The 19,241-nt window shown below is 41.5% G+C and overlaps 1 pseudogene; it reads right to left on the minus strand.

The window, feature by feature from the left end:
- The window catches only part of LOC121437372, a 75,342-nt pseudogene extending 56,336 nt beyond the window's left edge, over positions 1-19,006 (minus strand).
- Between the last annotated feature and the right edge of the window lie 235 nt (positions 19,007-19,241).

Raw genomic sequence — 19,241 nt, forward strand, 5'->3', positions numbered from 1 at the left:
GAGTTACCAACTTAGATCATCAGGCTTATACAATAATTGCTTTTACCTGCTGAGCCATTTCCCTTGCCCCACTTTCTCCACCCATTTGACCCGTGTTTTCTCATCCAAGAAAATTTTACGTGACCTTGAGTATATTAGGCATATAAAATAGATATGCAGATTAAACATTTACTGATAAATCATTAAGAAAATAATCCTTTGGTACCATATAATTTTAGCATGCATTAAAGAGGAAAGAAATTTTTAATACTAATGGGATAGATGTACTTAATTATTTTTCTAGAGTGAATTAAAATCCTGGCTCAGTATCGACATTGTAGAAAATAATATCTTCAGTGTTTTCAGCATTCATCAATATTTTGATTTTTATAATCAATACTAAGAATGTCACATCATATAAATGTATAGTACAAAATATCATGCATATGTTTAAGGCTGTTTCAGAAATTGTTGGTAATTCCATACTAATTCCAAGCCACAATCCTTTTAATAGGTTTTCTTTTTTTATGAAACTCAAGTCAGCAACTCAAACCACACACTTTTTTTCAATACAGGATCTCATGTAGCCCAGGCTGGACCCTCAGTTGCTAGAATTACAGGTATATGTCCCAATTCCTAGTTTGTGCAGTGTAGACATCAAAGGCAGGGCTTTGCACATGATAGGCGCGTACTTTACTGAGTCACGTCTCAGACCCTCAAACAGTACAGTTGTTAATCAAACATTATAACACAGTATAATCCAAAGATATATTACTTTGAAGCTTACATGCTGAAGAATGATAGTAGGCAATATTAAGTCTCTGTTTTCTAAAATTAAACCATTATGATTTTTAAAATTATATTACATTTTTGTCTGTTTTGTGTATGGGGGATAGGGTGGAGAGTGTTCATATTCCATAATAGTTTGTGTAAAAAACAATAGGTCATGACTGGGGGTTTGAAAATTATTATCCTTCAGTTATGGATACAGTTCAGTTGTAGAACACTTGGCTAGTATGGACAAAGCACCTGGTTTGAGCCCAAGCACTATATAAACCTGATATGGCGATACACATCTGTAATCTTTTGGAGAGAGGCAGGAAGATAAGTTTGAAGTCCTGGTTGACTACTCAGTGAGTTGAAGGACAGTCTGGGATGCATGAGACCCTGTTTCAAACAAACAAACAAATTCAGGTCCATTTGCTTAAACTCCATTTGAGTACAATGATTTTGGGGGGAGTGGTTTTTTGATTTTGTTTTTGTTTGGTTTGGTTTGGTTTGGTTTTTCGAGACAGGATTTCTTTGTGTAACAGCTCTGGCTGTCCTGGAACTCTCTTTGTAGACCAATCTGGCCACTAACTCACAAAGATCCACCTGCCTCAGCCCCCCAAGTAATGGGATTAAAGGCGTGTGCCACCACACCTGGTGAGGACAAGGTTTTGATGGAGATACCTTACAAAATTTTTCCAAGACTTTCTTTGGACAAATGCCACTTATCAAACTTTTTTTTGTTGATGTGATATATTGCCTTTATAATAAATATACATTCCCATGAGTACTTAGGTCCCTTTCTAGCTTGCTACTCTGCTCTGCTATTTTTAATATACCTTTTAAAATGAAAAAGAATCTCATTTTTAAATTGTTAAACTCAAGTACTTCCTTAAATTGTGTTTGGCTTTGATCAAGTATCATAGGTTTTGATTAAAATCAAATCATGGCAGAATAGTTGCATGACAATGTAATGTGTTTGTAAATTTAAAAGCATGAACATCCCTCTCAAACAACTGTTTTGTCACTTTGATTTTAAGAGTCTCAATAGTTCTGTAATTCTTTTGTCTCATAATTCTTACCCTTAAATTTTAAGTATCCTTTTAAAACCAGCATTTGGTGGGGGAAGAACATAAAGTAGGATGGGCACGGGAGATGGGAAGGATCTCGAATGAATGATGAGAAGGAAAAGTATAATCAAAATACATTGCATGGAAAATATTTTAATTAAAAAATTAAAATTTGGGGCTAGGGCTCAGAGGTTAAGAGCACTGACTGTCTTCCATAGGTCCTGAGTTCAATTCCTAGCAACCACATGTTGGCTCACAACAGTCTGTAATGAGATCTGGTGTCCTCTTCTGGCCTGCAGGCATGCTTGCAAGCAGAATACTGTATACATAATAAATAAATAAATCTTAAAAAAATTAAAATTAAAAAATTATTATTTAAAGAAAAATTAGGTATACTAAAGTGTTTATGATTATGTAAGTCATATTTACATACATATATTTCATTAAAACTCAAAATATAAAGGGAAACAAGCAAACACACACAGAGACACATAAAATAACTTAAAATCTGGGAGTGACAGGGCAAACTAGCAGTTAGGAGGTGAAGGCAAGAGGATAAAGAATTCATTGTCATCATAGAGTCACAGTGAATTTGTGACAGCCCAGAGAGTGACATGAGACCCCATCTCAAGAAAAGTCAGTCACCCAGTGTGTGTGTGAGTGTGCATGTCCATGCATTCGTGCCTGCTTGTGTGTGTGTGTGTGTGTGTGTGTGTGTGTGTGTGTGTGTGTGTGTGTGTTGGTGGGTACATTAAATCTGAAAATTACAAGGAGTTGTAATTTACTTTCTAAATAAATCTGAATTTAAAAGTGAATTTTTAAAAAGCAGACAAAAGTCAGACATGTGGCACACACGTGCAATCCTAGCACTCAAGAGACTGATACTAGAGACTCCCCATGAGCTCAAGGCTAGCCTGGGCTACATAGTGACTTCCAGTTCTCACAAACAAAACAAAAAAGTAAAAACTAGGCAAATAATATAAGTGTTGTCAGATGTAGCAAAAGTCCCCAGAGTAGTGTATTAATGACTGAGAGTTTCTATAGACTACACTTCATACCAAAAAGAAACAAGAGTACTAGCAACTGGACAGCCAAGCCAGAAACTAAGGGTTGGTCTATACTCTCCCTCGTATTTCAACTTTATCCCTAAACATTGTTCGAAGTTTTAACAGAAAAAATATTAAAATCTGCCACATGTGGTGGTGTGTACCTGTAATGCCAGTACTTAGGGGTAGAAGCAAGAAGACTAACTGGGGCTACATGAGATCCTCTCTTGTTTAAAAAAGAAAGAAAAGAAAAGAAAAATAGTTTGAGAGCCATACCATAGACACATTTGAAAAAGCATGGGATCTCAGTACACTACAGGCTACCAAAAGAGAAACATAAGCACCAACCCAGTCACAAAATCTTTGGCCTACAATCTGTCCTGCCTGCAAGATATGTGAGGACAATGGTGGCACAGAACTTATGGAAGTAGTCAACCATTGCCTGATATGACTTAAGGGCCCAACTGCACGAGATGGAACCCATACCTAACACTGCCTGGATGACTACACACCATAGATTACACAGCCCAGAGACCTAGAATAAAACCATATACTACTGGTCTAAAAAGTATCAATAAAATGACTCCTAATGCTATTCTATTATATTCATAGATCAATGCCTTGCTCAGTCATCATCAGAGAAGCTTCCTTCTGTGGCATTTGAGAACAAATACAGAGAACCACAGGCAGGCATTACTCATAAAGGGCAGGCATTACTCAGAGAGTCTTTGGAACACACAGCTCTAAACAGGATGCTTCTTTCAAATCTCTCCCCCTCAGAGCTCAGGGAACCCCCATACAGAAGGAGGTAGAAAGAATTTAAACGTCAGAGGGAATGGAGGATACCAGCAGAACAGAGTCCTCTGAATCAGCTAAGCAAGATTTATATGAAGTCAGAGACTGAAGCAGCAAGCAAAAGGCCTGCATTGGGGCTGCACCAGGTGCTCTGCATATATATATATGAGTATGTTAATGAGTGGATCTTTGATTCTTATGCCTTGGGACTCTTTTCCTTTTGTTGAGTTGCTTTGTCCAGCCTCAATGTGATGGTTTTTATTTTATTATATTATATTTTATTTTGTCAGGTTAAAAAATAATAAAAAAGATAAAAGGCCTGAGTTAAGGTATGACCTCTGCTGCTGTGGGAAAATGGTCTTGTACCCTGTAAAGATTTGCCAATTGTATTGGTTTAACAAAACACTGTTTGGCCAGTAGCCAGGCAGGAAGTCTAGGCGGGGCAACAAGAACAGGAGAATTCTGGGAAGAGGAAAGGTCAGTCTACAGTCATCACCCAGAGGCAGAGAATGCAAGATAAGAATGCCTCACTTATAAAAGGTACCAAGCCACATGGCTAACACAAACAAGAGTATGGGTTAATTTAAGATGTAAGAGTTAATAAGAAGCCTGAGCTAATAGGCCAACCAGTTTATAATTAATGTAGACCTCTGTGTGTTTCTTTGGGATTAAAGGACTGCGAGACTGGGCGGGACAGAAACCTCTATCAACACCCTGCCATTTCCCAGCTGTTATGATCCTAGTCAAGCCATATGTCTTATCTGAGATTCAGCTTCCTCATCTCTAAAACTGCAGTTCTAGGCAGGAGCAGCTTAACTGTTCAAGAATTAATCACTGCGTGTGACATAAGCAGCAACACTAAGATTGCACAGTAACTGGTATTCAATCATATTTTCCATAGCTCATGACGAGCTTCTGCTTAACTCCTTTTTATTTATTTCGGTAGCTATAAATCTTAAGCTTATGCCACAGACTCATCCTCAGCTACTCACAGTCTCCCAATTACAGTATGCTATTTCACACTTTCAAATTTTGGATCACATTAATTTCTTGACTACAAATGTTTACCCTTCCATTTGCCTTCCTGCACTGACCCCAGTTCCCTATATATAGCATGCTGCTGCACTGATTTCTTTACTAGCCTATTTTCTCTACTTAAGACTATAAATTTAAAAAGACAGAGACAAAGTACATTTGATCTTGTATCCCCAAACACATAGCACATAGCCTAGATGGTGTCCCATTCATGTTTTCTTTTTTATTTTATTTTATTTTTATTTTTCCATTCAAAAAAATTTAAACTTCCTCCCCTCTTCCCATTCCCCTCCTGCTCCCCCCGCTCTCCCTCCTCCCTCCCGCTCCCTCCTTAAGAGAGGGCAGGGAACCCTGCCCTGTGGGAAGTCCAAGTCACCCCCACCCCCATCCAGTCCTAGGAAGCTTTGCATTTAAATAGACAAATAGACTAGGGTCCCAAAAAGCCAGTACTTGCAGTAGAAACAAGTCCTAGTGCCTTTATCAATGGCTTCTCAGCCAGCCCCCATTTTCAGCCACATTCAGAGAGTCTGGTTTGATTGCATGCTCATTCAGTCCCAGTCCCGCTGGATTTGGTGAGCTCCCATTAGAACAGGCACACTGTCTCAGTGGGTGGACCAACCCCTCGCAGTCCAGACTTCCTTGCTCATCTTTTCCCCCCTTCTGCTCTTCAACTGGACCTTGTAGCACAGACATCAAGAGCAACAGTGAATAAATGGGACCTCCTGAAACTGAGAAGCTTCTGTAAAGCAAAGGACACTGTCCTTAAGACAAAAAGGCTTCCTACTGAATGGGAGAAGATCTTCACCAACCCCACATCAGACAAAGGTCTGATCGCCAAAATATATAAAAAACTCAAGAAACTGGACATGAAAATTCTAATTAGCCACATTAAAAAATGGGGTACTGAACTGAAAAGAAAATTCTCAGCTGATGAAGTTCGAATGGCCAAAAGACACTTAAGGTCATGTTCAACCTCCTTAGCGATCATGGAAATGCAAATCAAAACCATTTGAGATACCATCTTACACCTGTCAGAATGGCTAAAATCAAAAACACCAGTGATAACCTATGCTAGAGAGGATGTGGAGTAACGGGAACACTCATCCATTGCTCGTAGGAATGTAATCTTGTGCAACCACTTTGGAAATCAGTGTGGCGGTTTCTCGGGAAATTAGGAATCAATCTACCTCAGGATCCAGCAATACCACTCTTGGGAATATACCCAAGAGATGTCCAATCATACTACAAAAGCATTTGTTCAATTATGTTCATAACAGCATTATTTATAATATCCAGAACCTGGAAACAACCTAGATGCCCCTCAATGGAAGAATGGATAAAGAAAGTGTGGAACATATACACATTAGAGTACTACTCAGCAGTAAAAAATAATGACATTTTGAATTTCCCATTAATGTTTTCCAAATGAGTAAAATATAAAGTAAAACATAAATGAGACGACATTCTTGTACTCCCATTTTAAGATGGCAATACTTACATTGATCCAGCAAGTGTTTTTCAATTGGTCACTTGGACTATTAAAAACATCCTATTGGGAATCCTAATATGTAATAGTGTTCTCTATCTTTCATGTCATAACACCATCTGACTTGTGTGTTATCAATAACCCTAGACAAGAATATTTTTAAAATGAGAGTTTTAATAAGCATTCCATATCAAGCAACATAAATGTGATCTTACCCATATTTAAGTTCAATTTTCACCAAACTCAAATCACAAAATTTTACTTTTCAAATGAGTGTATCCTTCAGATAGGATTCTTCCAAAAGTCTCAGAGGGGGTTTTCCTCAAAGGATCTTGGCAGAAGTCAAAGCTACGAAAGAGGTTTGAGTAAGATGTTTTAAAATGGCAAGAAATCAGTCTTTATAATTCATGTAGCCTCTGCATTGTTAGCAAGACTGCTGTTAGGTTTTAAACCTGGGACAAATGGCTGAGGTGCCCATTTAACATATCAAAGCAGACACTGGCTGCCAGGTTCTCCCTGCATCCTTCAATCCCTACCTGTTACAGAGCCCTCCTGCTGCAATCTCCAGCCCAGGAACTGGGCTGCTCTTCCCTACATAATCCACCCATTTTGGTTACCCACTCTCTTTGTACCTTTGGGCTTCCTGGCTGCTGCACTTGGTTCCCCTCACTCTTCTCTCCTTTTCCCCCTCTCCCCTCTCCCCACATGGGACAGCTCAGTCTGATTCTGTCCATGCTGGACTCTCCCAGATGTTGCTGTCTCTGCCTCTACCTATGCTCTCCTGCATTTCTACCTCCACTGTACTTGGGAGCAGTCTTGTTCATGTTTCTTTTTCCATTTTTTCTTTTTTCATTCGGCTGTGAATAAAACTATGACCTAGAATTTATGAACTATGTACCATACTATAAATTTCTCATTAGAGTGTGTAATTGCTAAATGCATTACTTAAAGGCTCTTTTTACAGCTCTTCACTTCTTAACACGAGAAATGGCAATTAAAAAAAAACTCATAATATTTTGTGGGTTAAATTTCAAACTACACAAAAATAAGAAAAACAGCCATTTCAAGTCCGTATTAATTCTAACTCTGTATATTCAGAAACCATAAATATTAGTTCTGATCAAAAGCAAATTTAAAGAGCCAACTCCTCCCCACATATTCACAAAAAATAGCAGATGAAAATAATTAGAATTTTCTTTCAAGTATTATGAGTATAAGATGATTTAAGTAGAAAATAAGATACATAGAAATCTTGTGTGTATTTTAAAAGTCAAAATCTTTGTACAATCTAAAGAGAAGCCAGGGCTTTTATATTCTTTAAATATTCATGTTACCCTATATTTATGCCTTTCTTTATAATGAGTATCAGACTTGATTTTAGTAGAAATAAGGTAACACCAAAAGATATCTTCCTCTTTTTTCTATAATATAGATAATTTGTTTTCTCCAGATGTGAAGTCATATTGAGGTGGATCACATAAAAACAGAACACTACTGAACAAAACATCATTATTCACTAAAAACTCCCACATGAACCTTTTTCCTGTCATAAAATCAAGCAACAACTCTAAAAGTGTTTTTACATATATGCTACATTTACCTCTCATAATCATAAGGTAGTACAGTTTCCACTGAGTAAAATCTATCAGCATACACTTGTATTGATGACTAAAAAAAGGAAAAGAACGTTACAATGGGCTAGTCTTTCTAAAACACAAAACTAAACAACCAAGGGGTAATCTGGCCTATTGCTGGTAACTGCTTACAACTGTAGGGCTAGAAATTCCCCCTGAAGTTGGTCATGGCCATGCTACTCTATCACAGCAATAGGAGCCCCAACTAAGACGACTGGATTCTCTAGATGAATGAAATTAGTTTCTTTTGTGGGGAGGAGTTTGAAACAGGGTCTCTGTAGCCCTTACTGTCCTGGAACTCACTTTGTAGACCAGGCTGGCCTTGAACTCACATAGATTTGCCTACCTCTGCCCCCCCCCACTCCCCGCCAAGTGTTAGGATTAAAGGCATAAACCACCAAACCCAGCTTCCACCATGCTTAACTGTTTCTTGGTTTTTCAAAGCAAAGTTTCTCTCTGTAGCTTTGGAGCCACAGTGTCTTGGAACTTGCTCTATAGATCAAGCTGTCCTCAAACTCATAGAGTTTCACCTGTCTCTGCCTCCCAAGTGCTGGAATTAAAGGCATGTACCACTACCACCCAGCTTCATACTTAACTTTAAAAGCAATTATGAAACCCTTTCAGAATATGATAAAAACACATACTCATCAAATTCTGACTAGCTTTTTAAAACATTTTTAATTTTATTATTTTACATATATGCATGTTTTGCCTGCTTGTATGTCTGTGTACCACCTGCATTCAGTACCCAAGGAGGCCAGAAGAGGGAGTTAGAGTCCCCTAAAACTTGAGTTATTAAGAATAAAACCAGAGAGAAAAATGAAATTGAAATAAAAAAGAAAGTGGTAAAGAAACAAGTCAAAGGGGGAAAAATGAAAGGTCATGGAAAAGGAAGAAAGAAAATGCAATATAAATAGAGAAGGGAAGGGGTGTAGGAGCCAACCATGATAAGCTAAATAGAAACAGACCACTCAAAGGAAGTTCTTTCAACCATTATTACCTTGCTGTAGGGTCCACAGGGCTACCCTTCCTCCAGGGGTTCATCTTGAGGACAGTTTCTGGCCAAACATCCTGTTTGTTCCTGTGCTCCCTCTGCCCCCACTGGTGCTCAGTTTAGGGGTTTTGTTTACTCTTGAGCCTGGTAATTTCCCACCTGCCTGGGGGGGGGGGGGGGAACTCTCCATTGTACAGCAGCTAGGTACATAAAGTTTTTTTTAAGCTTTAATAAAGGGCATTCGGCATTCTCTCCTCACGAATGGCCCACGTCTCTTATGTATTCCTTTAATCTCCAGGCCCTTGCCCGGCTTTCGAACTGTACGAGTAGAGAGTAATGCAGGCGTTACAACCTGCCAGAGTAGGACTCAGCCATTGGTGGGTTTAATGGAGGCCTGAGTCTCAGTAGTTTACTCTGAAGCAATACCTGGTTGCAGGAAGAACCACAAACTGAGATTACCTGAGCACCACCCAAGAACAGACCATCCAAAGGAAATGCCTAAAGTTCCAACCGTTGTAGATAGGATCACCTGCCAGTACACACTCACAAGGACACCCTTAGACAAATGTCAGCCAGTCAGGGGTCCTGAACCTTAGAAACCCCTCACCCCCCCCACCTTTGCTACTATAAAAACCAAACTCTATCTGAGCTTGGGGATCTTCGGTTATTCTCATACATTGGACATGTGGAGAGACCGAGTTTGCAAACTTGTATAAAATAAAGACTCCTTGCTTTTACATACAGGACTGGGTCTCCTAGTCAATTTTTGGGGGACTTTGCGGATCTGGACATAACAGGGGAAAAGAAGGAAATAAAAGACAGAGGAAGAATAGCAGTAGAGAGATATAAAGAAAAAAGGAAAGGAAGGAGAACTGTGGTTGGGATGTAAAATGGAATTTAAACAAACAAACAAGACAGGAAAGGAAAGGAAAAGAAGAAAAAAGGGGAGAAGCCATAAGAGAAGGGCAGTGGAAGTGCACACCTTTACTCCCAGCACTCACTTGGGAGGCAGAGGCTGGAGGATCTCTGTGAGTTTGGGGCCAGCCTGGTCTACAAAGTGAGTTGCAGGAAAAAGGCTATACAGAGAAACCTTGTGTAGACAAAAAGAGGAGGGTGGAGGTAAAGAATGAAAAAGGATGAAAGAAGGAAGGCAGAGGGTGTAAGCGGTGATGAGAGGGAAGGTGAAAGAAAAATGGAAAAGGAAAGGAGGGAGGAAGGGAAGGGGGAAGAAGGGAGGCAGAGGGTATGGAGAGGAGGATGAAAGGTGAAAGGAAGTGTGATGGAGGGAAAGGAAGAAAGGAAACAAAAGAATTAGAGAAGACAGCAATGGGAGAAAAAAGAAAGAATGGGAAAAAAGAAGAATGGAAAGAAGGAAAATGAACAGAAAAAAGAAAAATACAGAAGCAAAAAGACAGAGAAATAGATAAAATGAGAAAGCCAAAGAGAAAAATGACAGATAAAACAAAATGGAAAGGAAACGTGAGAAAGACAAAACAAAAACTGAAAAAGAAGGAGGAATAAAGACGGGAAAGAAAAATGAAAGTGAGAAAAAAGGCTCAAGAGGCCAGAGTACACCTTTTTTTATTGGTTTTTACTGAGCTCTACGTTTTTCTCTGCTCCCCTCCCCCTTCAGCCCTCCCCCAAGGTCCCTATGCTCCTAATTTACTCAGGAGATCTCAGAGTACACCTTTACTCTCATCACTTGGAAGCTAGATAGAGAAGGATCAGAGTCCAACATTATCCTTGACTATACTGCAAGTTCTAAGTCAGCCTGGAAGACATGAGACCCTGGCTCAGACAAAGACAACATGATGAAAGTTTCAAAGAAGAAAAAAGGACAAAGAGTAAGAAGGACAAAGAAACACAAAGACAGAAATAAAAAGACATTGGCTAAGGTAAAAAAAAAATGAAGAAGTTAAAAAGGGTGAAACAGAGAAGCAAAACAGCACGACAGAGAAAGAAGAAAAAGAGGTAAAGGGGAAGGAAAATGGACAGAAAGAAAAGGGTGAGAGGAAAAATGAAAGGATCGAATGAGAAACTGAAATACAGTGGAAGAGAAGGAAAAGACAAAAAAAATAGAACAGAAGACCCAATGAAAGAAGAGGAGAAAGAAGAAACTGAGAATGAGTGACACAGGGGAAATGATAAAGAAGAGGCTCTGTGGGAAAAAGAGAGGGAAAGAAAATGAGGGAGTGAGTGGAACCACAGGAGGAAATGGAAAGAATAATAAAAAAAGAGCCAGAAACAATAATAAAACAGGAAAGGACAAAGAAATTCACAAAAAGAATAAAGGTGAGTGAAAAAAAAAAGAAACAGAAGGAGGCCATTGAAAATGAGAAGTGGAACAAAGAAAATGAGACAGGAAAGGCTAAAAAAGAAAACAGTAGGAGAAAAGGGAAAGAATGAAAGAGGGGGGGAAGGGGAGAGGGAGGGGTAAAAAAACAAGAAGGAAGTATGGGGGAGGGAACCTGGAGGGCTATACCTCATGCCACGATATAAAATAACCTGCAAGCTCTGTTTTTAAAAGAAGAAAGGTGCACAAAGTTGAGCTAATCACAGTGGTTAAACATTCAAAAGAGTCGGGCAGTGGTGGCACATGTCTGTAAGCCCAGTGCTCAGGAGGCAGAGGAAGTCAGATCTCTGAGTTTGAGGTCAGCCTGTTCTACAAAGTGAGCAAACCCTGTCTGGACAAACCAAAGTAAGTAATAATAATGATGATGATAATAATAAAATAAAAAGAAGCACGAGTCAGTGCTGGGGCATACCCTATAATTTCAGCATACGGAAGGCAGAGGCAAATGGATTTTGAGGCTAATGCCAGGCTCTGTTAAACAAAGGAGACTGTTTTTAAACAAACAAATGGGTCATGCATTGTCATACGCTGCAATCCCAACATCTACAGGCTTGAAACACTAGGATGGTGTTTCACTATGTACATAATAAATAAATAAATATTTAAAAAAAAAAACAAATAAAACCCACGGTGAAGGAAACTAACACTCAGATCACCGTGGAGATGGCGGATGCCACTCTAGGCTACAGGAGACCAAGTCTCCAAAATTGAAAAAAAAAATAAGTTGAGCACAGAGGTGCACATCTGTGAAGTACAAACTTGCAAAGTTGCCGAGTTCAAGGCTAACCTGGACTACAAGTTCAGATCTTGACTGAAAAAGCACTTGGGACACGAGGGTGGGGATGGGAGAAAAAAGATGACAAGGACAAAGCAATCACAGTTCCATTTCCTGAAAACTGACTAAATGCCCCGCGTGGCAAATTCAGTACTATCAGCCTATAGAAGTAGACAACTAATGAGTGTTATAAATTTGGAAGGGCCTGGGAGGATCAGAACAGGAAAAGTGTAAGCCCAGGAGTGAGGGGAGCAGAAAGACAAGACCGGAGGGGAGTGGTGAGTGGGCGGGGAAGAAGGAGGAGAAGCTGAGGGAAGAGGGGTGGCTTGGGGCCAGATGTGGAAGAGGGAGAGGAGGTGATGGGGGAAAAGGATGCCTTGGAAGGAGAGAGTGGAATAGGTCGCTGGGCAACAGACAGAGAATGGAGGCAGAGTCAGCCAAGGAGCCTCAGGGGAGCCCATAGTTCCTGGAGCTCACAGGCAGGGCTGGGCACCACCAAGGGAAGGCTAAGGCGGGGGCTGGGGGACTGGTGGAGATGTTGCGAGGACTAAGCCCAGGAGGAAATATGGCGCCATGCCAAGATGGTGCTCCTGGGATGGAACAGCCCTTTGACCTCGCTGGGGCCTTTCCCCTCAGGGCTTTTCCCTCCCCAGCTCCTCATCTGACAGTGGGAGTTGGGATGGTCCTCCTCACAGTAGGGGATGGGAACAAGTAGAAAGCCTCACAAGTGGCAACCAAGAGGCACCGCCACAGCAGCCACCTTAGCCCGGGGAGGGCAAGGAAGAGCTTGGTGGCCAAATGGAAACCACCAGCATCTTAAGGATGAGAGATGAGATGGGAACTACTAGTCCGTTGTAATGCAAACTATCCACCGACAAGTGGGCAGGATGAGAACTTTCCAGAAGAACTGTTAGAGGGTCTTGCTAGCCAGTGGCTCAAGACCCTGTTGCTAGGACTCCCAGCAGTGACAGTCAGTGAGCAGGCAAAGAGCGCATGCCTGTGTGTCCTGTATTCTTTGTACTTTGCCCAGAGAGAGGCCCAACTTTCCCGCCATTTTAGCCACGTGTCGGTGGCGTGGCTATGAGGTGTCAATGAGGTGGTGTGAGGTTGGGGAGGGTAGACCAGCTCAGTGGTTTCAACCTCTAGTCTCACTTCTGAGGTGTTTTCTAAGACTCAAACTAATCCCAGGGAAATGGATCAATGAGTGAGTAAAGGTGTTTCCTTCAAGCCTGAGGACTGGAGTTTGATGCCCACTACCAACAGTGGAAGAAGAGACCTAACTGCCCCGACAAGTACTCCTCAGACCGCTGTAAGTTGGCCTTCCCATGACACATGTTCCCCACCCAAACAAATAAATAAATGTAATTAAAATGTAAAAAGAAAATACTCTTGATAGTATTACCATAGCTCCCCCATCTTTTCTGTCAGCTGAGCTTGCAGAGATGTGTTGGGGGGCGAGGTGGGGCTGTGTTTGAGAATTTCAGGGCAATGTGGTGCAAACATAGATTCACACTCTTAACCCCAGGACTCTGATGACTGAGGCAGGTGGATTTCTGTGAGTTTGAAGCACCACCCTAAACTCCGTAGCTAATTCCAGGCCACCCAGGACTACACAATAAAATCATGTCTCAAAAATGTTGGGAAGAAACTGTCAATCAAATACTTTGATTTTAAACAGCTTTCTTTGTTATGAGGCAATAAATAAAGCAATGTACGATTTTTAAATTTTGTTTCGTCAAACTGATTTTTACCTATTATTTTTAAATAAGGTTTACAGAATTGGGGGGCAGTAATTTTATTTTATTTGAGACTGAGTATCACTCTGTATCTATGGCTGGCCTGTGGCTTGCTACATAGACCACCATGGCCTTGAACTCACAGACAACAGCCTTCCCCTGCCTTCCAGTGAACTCACAGAGAGCGGCCTTCCTCTGCTTCCTGAAGGCAAGTATTAAAGGCATGTGTCACTGGAGCCCTGCCTCCAAAGTTCTTTCTTTCTTTCTTTCTTTCTTTCTTTCTTTCTTTCTTTCTTTCTTTCTTTCTTTCTTTCTTTCTTCCTTCCTTCCTTCCTTCCTTCCTTCTTTATTTTCTCTCTCTCTCTCTCTCTCTCTCTCTCTCTCTCTCTCTCTCTCTCTCTCTCTCTCTCTCTCCCTTCCTTCCTTCCTTTTTTTTAAAGACATTGTCTCATTATATAGCCCTGGTTAGCCTGGAACTCACCTTGTAGACCAGCCTACTGTCAAATTCACAGAAATCTACCTGTCCCTGGTCAAACAGAAGGCCTAAATATTTTTCTTGGTTTTGAGAAAAAAGCTCACTAAGTTGCCCAGGCTGGCCTTGAACTTACCCTGTAGCTTATGTAGACATTGAAATTACAGTCCCCTTGCCTCAGCCTCCTAACTTGGATTGCAAGTCTGTGCAACCTGCCCTGGTTTATATTGTAAAATAGGAACTGTTTTCTTTTTTCTTTCTTTTTTTAGTTTAAGTCATGTTGTCACTAGGTAGAACAGGCCGACTTGAAACAGAGATGCAACTGGAATTAAAGGCATGCACCTCTGTATAGAGCTTCATTTTTTAAATCTATGTGTCTTTGTGTTTCTTTTTCTTGCCTTGCTGAACTAGCTAGGATTTCCAACAGAATATTGAACAGAAATGCAAAGAATGGATTTCTTGACCTTCTTTCCCACATTCTTGGGGGGCGGATATTCAGTCTTCCATCACTAAGTGTTGATATTAACTATGTATTTTTTTCATAGAACTCTTTAATGGGTTAAGAAGTTTGCTTCCTTTTCTAGTCCACTGAGTGTAGTAATAAGGGCAGCGGGGCTGCGTCCCCAACACCCCAGCTGCCTGCTAGCTTATGCCCGAAATAACAACACACAAACTGTATTCATTTAAACACTGCTTGGCCCATTTCTATCTAGCCTCTTCTAGGCTAACTCTCGCACCTGGACTAGCCCATTTCTAATATTCTATGTAGCACAGCTAGGTGCACTTACCGGGAAGATTCTAGCCTACGTCCATCCTGGGTCAGAGCTTCATCGCATGTGTCTGCCTGGGAGCGGGGCATGGCGTCTCTCTGAGGCATCTGCCCCCGAGAGGAAAGCTGTCGAGTCTGAGCTCACTTCCTCTTCCTCCCAGCATTCTGTTCTGTTTTCTCCACCCACCTGTGTTCTAACCTATGAGGGCCAGCCAAGCAGTTTCTTTATTTTTTTAACCAATGACCTTCCTCCATCAACTGAGAACCATCTTTCTTTTGCCATGAGAAAATACCGGAAACAAACAGCTTAAAGGGGGAAAGATTTCAGAGGTTCATACCTGCTCACTTGGTTCTCATTCTTTGGCACATGCTGAGACAGAACATGAGAGCAGAGGGTGTAGCAGGAAAACTTACTATCTTCACACAAACCAGGAAGCAGAGTGGGCTGGGAAGGAGCCAGCAGCAAGATGTTCAAAATGTTGGTATATATATATATATATATATATATATATATATATATATATATATATATATTTGAAAAAAGTTTCCACCTCCTCCCCTCCTCCCATATCCCTCCCCCTCCCCCCTCTCCTCTCTCCTTTCCCCCTCCCCCCTCTTTTCTCCCCCTCCCTCTCCAGTCCTAAGAGCAGTCAGGGTTCCCTGCCCTGAGAGAAGTCCAAGGTCCTCCACCCTCCATCCATGTCTAGGAAGGTGAGCATCCAAACATGCTAGGCTCCCACACAGCCAGTACATGCAGTAGGATCAAAACTGAATGCCATTGTCCTTGGCTTCCCATCAGCCCTCATTGTTCGCCATGTTCAGAGAGTCCAGTTTTACTCCATGCTTTTTCATTCCTAGTCCAGCTGCCTTGGTGAGCTCCCAATAGATCAGCCCCTCTGTCTCAGTGGGTGAGTGCACCCCTCGCAGTCCTGACTTCCTTGCTCATGTTCTCCCTCCTTCTGCTCCTCATTGGGACCTTGGGAGCTCAGTCCCGTGCTCCAATGTGGGTCTCTGTCTCTATCTCCATCCATCGCCAGATGAAGGTTCTATGGTAATATGCAAGTATGGTTATAGGAAGATTCGAAGATGCGCCCCAGGGACCTGCATACTTCTTCCATCCTCGAACTCGTGATCCTCCCGCCTCCACATCCTGAGTTCTCAGAATACAGGCACTTGGGAAGGGGGCACTATAACAAATTATCCATTGTCTTATATGAATTTTCCAGGGTTCATTTTTCCCAATCCAAGGTGGTAATATCTCCAGTTTATGCGAGGGGAAGAAAACATAATTGGTGCTAGGCTACCCAGCTATTATATTAAAAGGTGGGGCTACTCGGTCATGGCACATGCCAGTCATCCCAGCAGGAGGCAGGAAGTTCAGAAAGTCAGGGCTAGCCTGAGCTAGACAGCAAATTTGAGGAAAGTCTGGGCTACATGAGACTGTATAAAAAATAGTCAAAGGAAAAAACTTAATGCTAATAAGGATAGTGACAAATAAAGACAAAAGAGGAGACTAGAAAGAAGGTCTGGCACTTAATATGGTTATCGAATGTAATGGTAGAAAGGGGATGTGAAGTGCATGGCAGTGCAAAAATAACCTAGTGTGAGGTGAAATTTCAATCTACATCAATTGAGAATGTTTCAAAAATAATGAAAAAAGTTGCATGAAACCTTTGAATCTCGAGGGAAGATACTGTGATGATTCTTGCGGTGGTTTGAATAAGAATGGTCCCCATAGGCTCACGTATTTGACTACTTAACCCCAGTTGGTGGAACTGTTGGCAAGGATTGGGAGATGTGGCCCTATTGGAGAAAATGTGTCACTGGGAATGGCTGGGCATTGAGCTCCCAACTCCCCCCATTCCCAGTTAGTTGTCTCCACCAGCAGCCCTCTCTTCTTTCTCTCTGACTTGCCGTTGTTATCTCGGGATGTGAGCTCCAGCTACTGCTCCGTTGCCATGCCTCATGCCTGCCTACCGCCATGCTCTTTGCCAGATGCTCACGCTCTAGCCATCTTGGAACCATGAGCTCTAATTACATGTTTTCTTTTCTACATTGCCTTGGTCAAGGTATTTTGTCATGTCAATAGAAAAGTAACCAAGGGGCTGGAGAGATGGCTCAGTGGTTAAGAGCATTGCCTACTCTTCCAAAGGTCCTGAGTTCAATTCCCAGCAACCACATGGTGGCTCACAACCATCTGTAACGAGGTCTGCTGTCCTCTTCTGGTCTGCAAACACACACAGATTGAATATTGTATACATAATAAATAAATATTTCTTAAAAAAGAAAAGTAACCAAGACAATACTTAAAAAAATTAAAACATGGAGCTTGAGAAATTGCTCAGCAGTTCAGGGCACTGGCTACTCTTCCAGAGGACATGGGTTCAGTTCCTAGCACAAACAGCTCATGACCTATCTAACTGCAATTCCAGGAGATTCAATGCCTCTTCTAGCTCCATAGGCACTGTATACACACTCGGTACTCACACATGCATGCAGACAGAACATCTATAGTCCTAAAAGATAGAAAATAAAGTGTGATATTTGTGATATGTGGTGATCACAAACAAGGGTGTTCTGGTCATATGAAAGAAAACACAAATATATTAGGGCAATGTCTAGATCTTAAACAGTTAATTTTCTAAGTTTCTAACCATAGGATCCAACAGTTTCTTATGTACACACCACTTTCAAGTATTGCAACAAAGAAATGCTGTGATGCGTAGAATCAAGCTATGTTTAAGTCATGTTCTTAGATCAGTACCATAAAAGGTACATGTGTGCCATAGGAGAGCAAGCACCACCTCCAGAGGAACACTGTATCTTTCATAGTGTGCTGATTGTGCCCTACCAGATTACCTCTAGGGTTCCCAGCCTTGCCTTTTCCTTCCCATTCTCTCCAAATCTAATTATGATTCTTCTAAATGGATTAACTCATTTTGGATCACGGTTTGCTCCTCTTTAGAGCACTCTACTGACCAGGCCTTGGGGTACAAGCATGTAAGGCCAGCTACTCAGGAAGCTGATACAGGAGGATAGAAAAAAAATCAAGGTTTTCCTGAGCTATAGAGGAGATTTGAAGAAGCCCAGACAACTCAGACCTTGTATCAAAAGGAGAAAATATAAAAAAGGAGCTGGAAAGAGAAACCATCGATAGAATAATTGGCTAGCATAGGTAAAGCCCCAGATTTGATTTTTTGTACTGCAAATAATAATAGCGATAATAATAATAATAATAATAATAATAATAATGGAGGTGAGGCTGACTTGAGAAATAGCTTTGTCAGTAAAGAGCTTGCCTTGTAAACATGAGGGCCTGAAATGGATCAATGGATTTCCGGAACCCACATGAAAAAGCTGGCCATGGTGGCTTGTAACCACAGTGCTGGTGCAGCTGGGACGACAGGCAGAATCCTGAGCCATTTCCTAGCCAGCTCTAGCTTACTCCGTGAGCTCCAGACCAGTGAGAGATACCCTCTCAAGATACTATTAGGATGCAGCAGAGTGTGGTGGTACATGCATTTAATCCCAGTGCTGGGAAGACAGAGGTGGGCAGAGCTCTGTGAGTTCCAAGGCAGCCAGCACTACACGCTGAGGCGGTGTTTCAATAACAACAACAATAATGAGGATGGCATAATGAACCAGAGGCCTTAAGGGCTAGTTTACATTGAGACAACATGGCACCAATAAAGACATACAATTAGTTAGCTAATATATGACAGACATTGGACGCCCTGGGACAAAAACCAAACAGTAAAGTAGTCTGTTATATAACCGGTTTTGGCAGAATGCCACTTTTGTGTGATTTTGTGTAAATAGAGTATTGAGGCCAGAGGCCTGAGCTTTTGTGTTCACCTTTACCAGCCTGAATCTGTGTGTCTGTCTTTACGCCTGTGTGCCACCTGCCTGTGTGTGGCCATGTATGCCAGTGTGTGCCTGGGAGCCTGCTGACAGCTGCCCACCTAAGAGCCTTTGTCTAGAAAGACTAAAATATGTCTTATCTGCCTGTGAGTCCTAGCAACCTCTTCAACCTCCCAGTCTCCCACGATTCTCCTCTTTTCCTAGCACTGGGGCATAAGCCTCGTACCCGACATAGTTGGCAGGATGCAACTGTGGGGCGAAGAAAAAAAAAGGAAAATAAAAGAGAAAGACAAGAGAAGAGAGGAACTGAAGCTCTGCAACTCCAGGAAAATCTTCTCCTGCCAAGACACTGCCTAAAGAGGAGTCAGCAAAGATGGAGGAAATAAAGTCAATGGCTCTTTTAACTGTTTAAAGAAGGTTATGAGGATACTTTGTGGTGAGAAACTGAGGCGTGTGAAAGAAAGAAAC

Source organism: Microtus oregoni, unplaced genomic scaffold, assembly GCF_018167655.1.
Source record: "Microtus oregoni isolate MIOR12 unplaced genomic scaffold, Mior012 000052F_002, whole genome shotgun sequence".
Lineage (NCBI taxonomy): Eukaryota > Metazoa > Chordata > Mammalia > Rodentia > Cricetidae > Microtus > Microtus oregoni.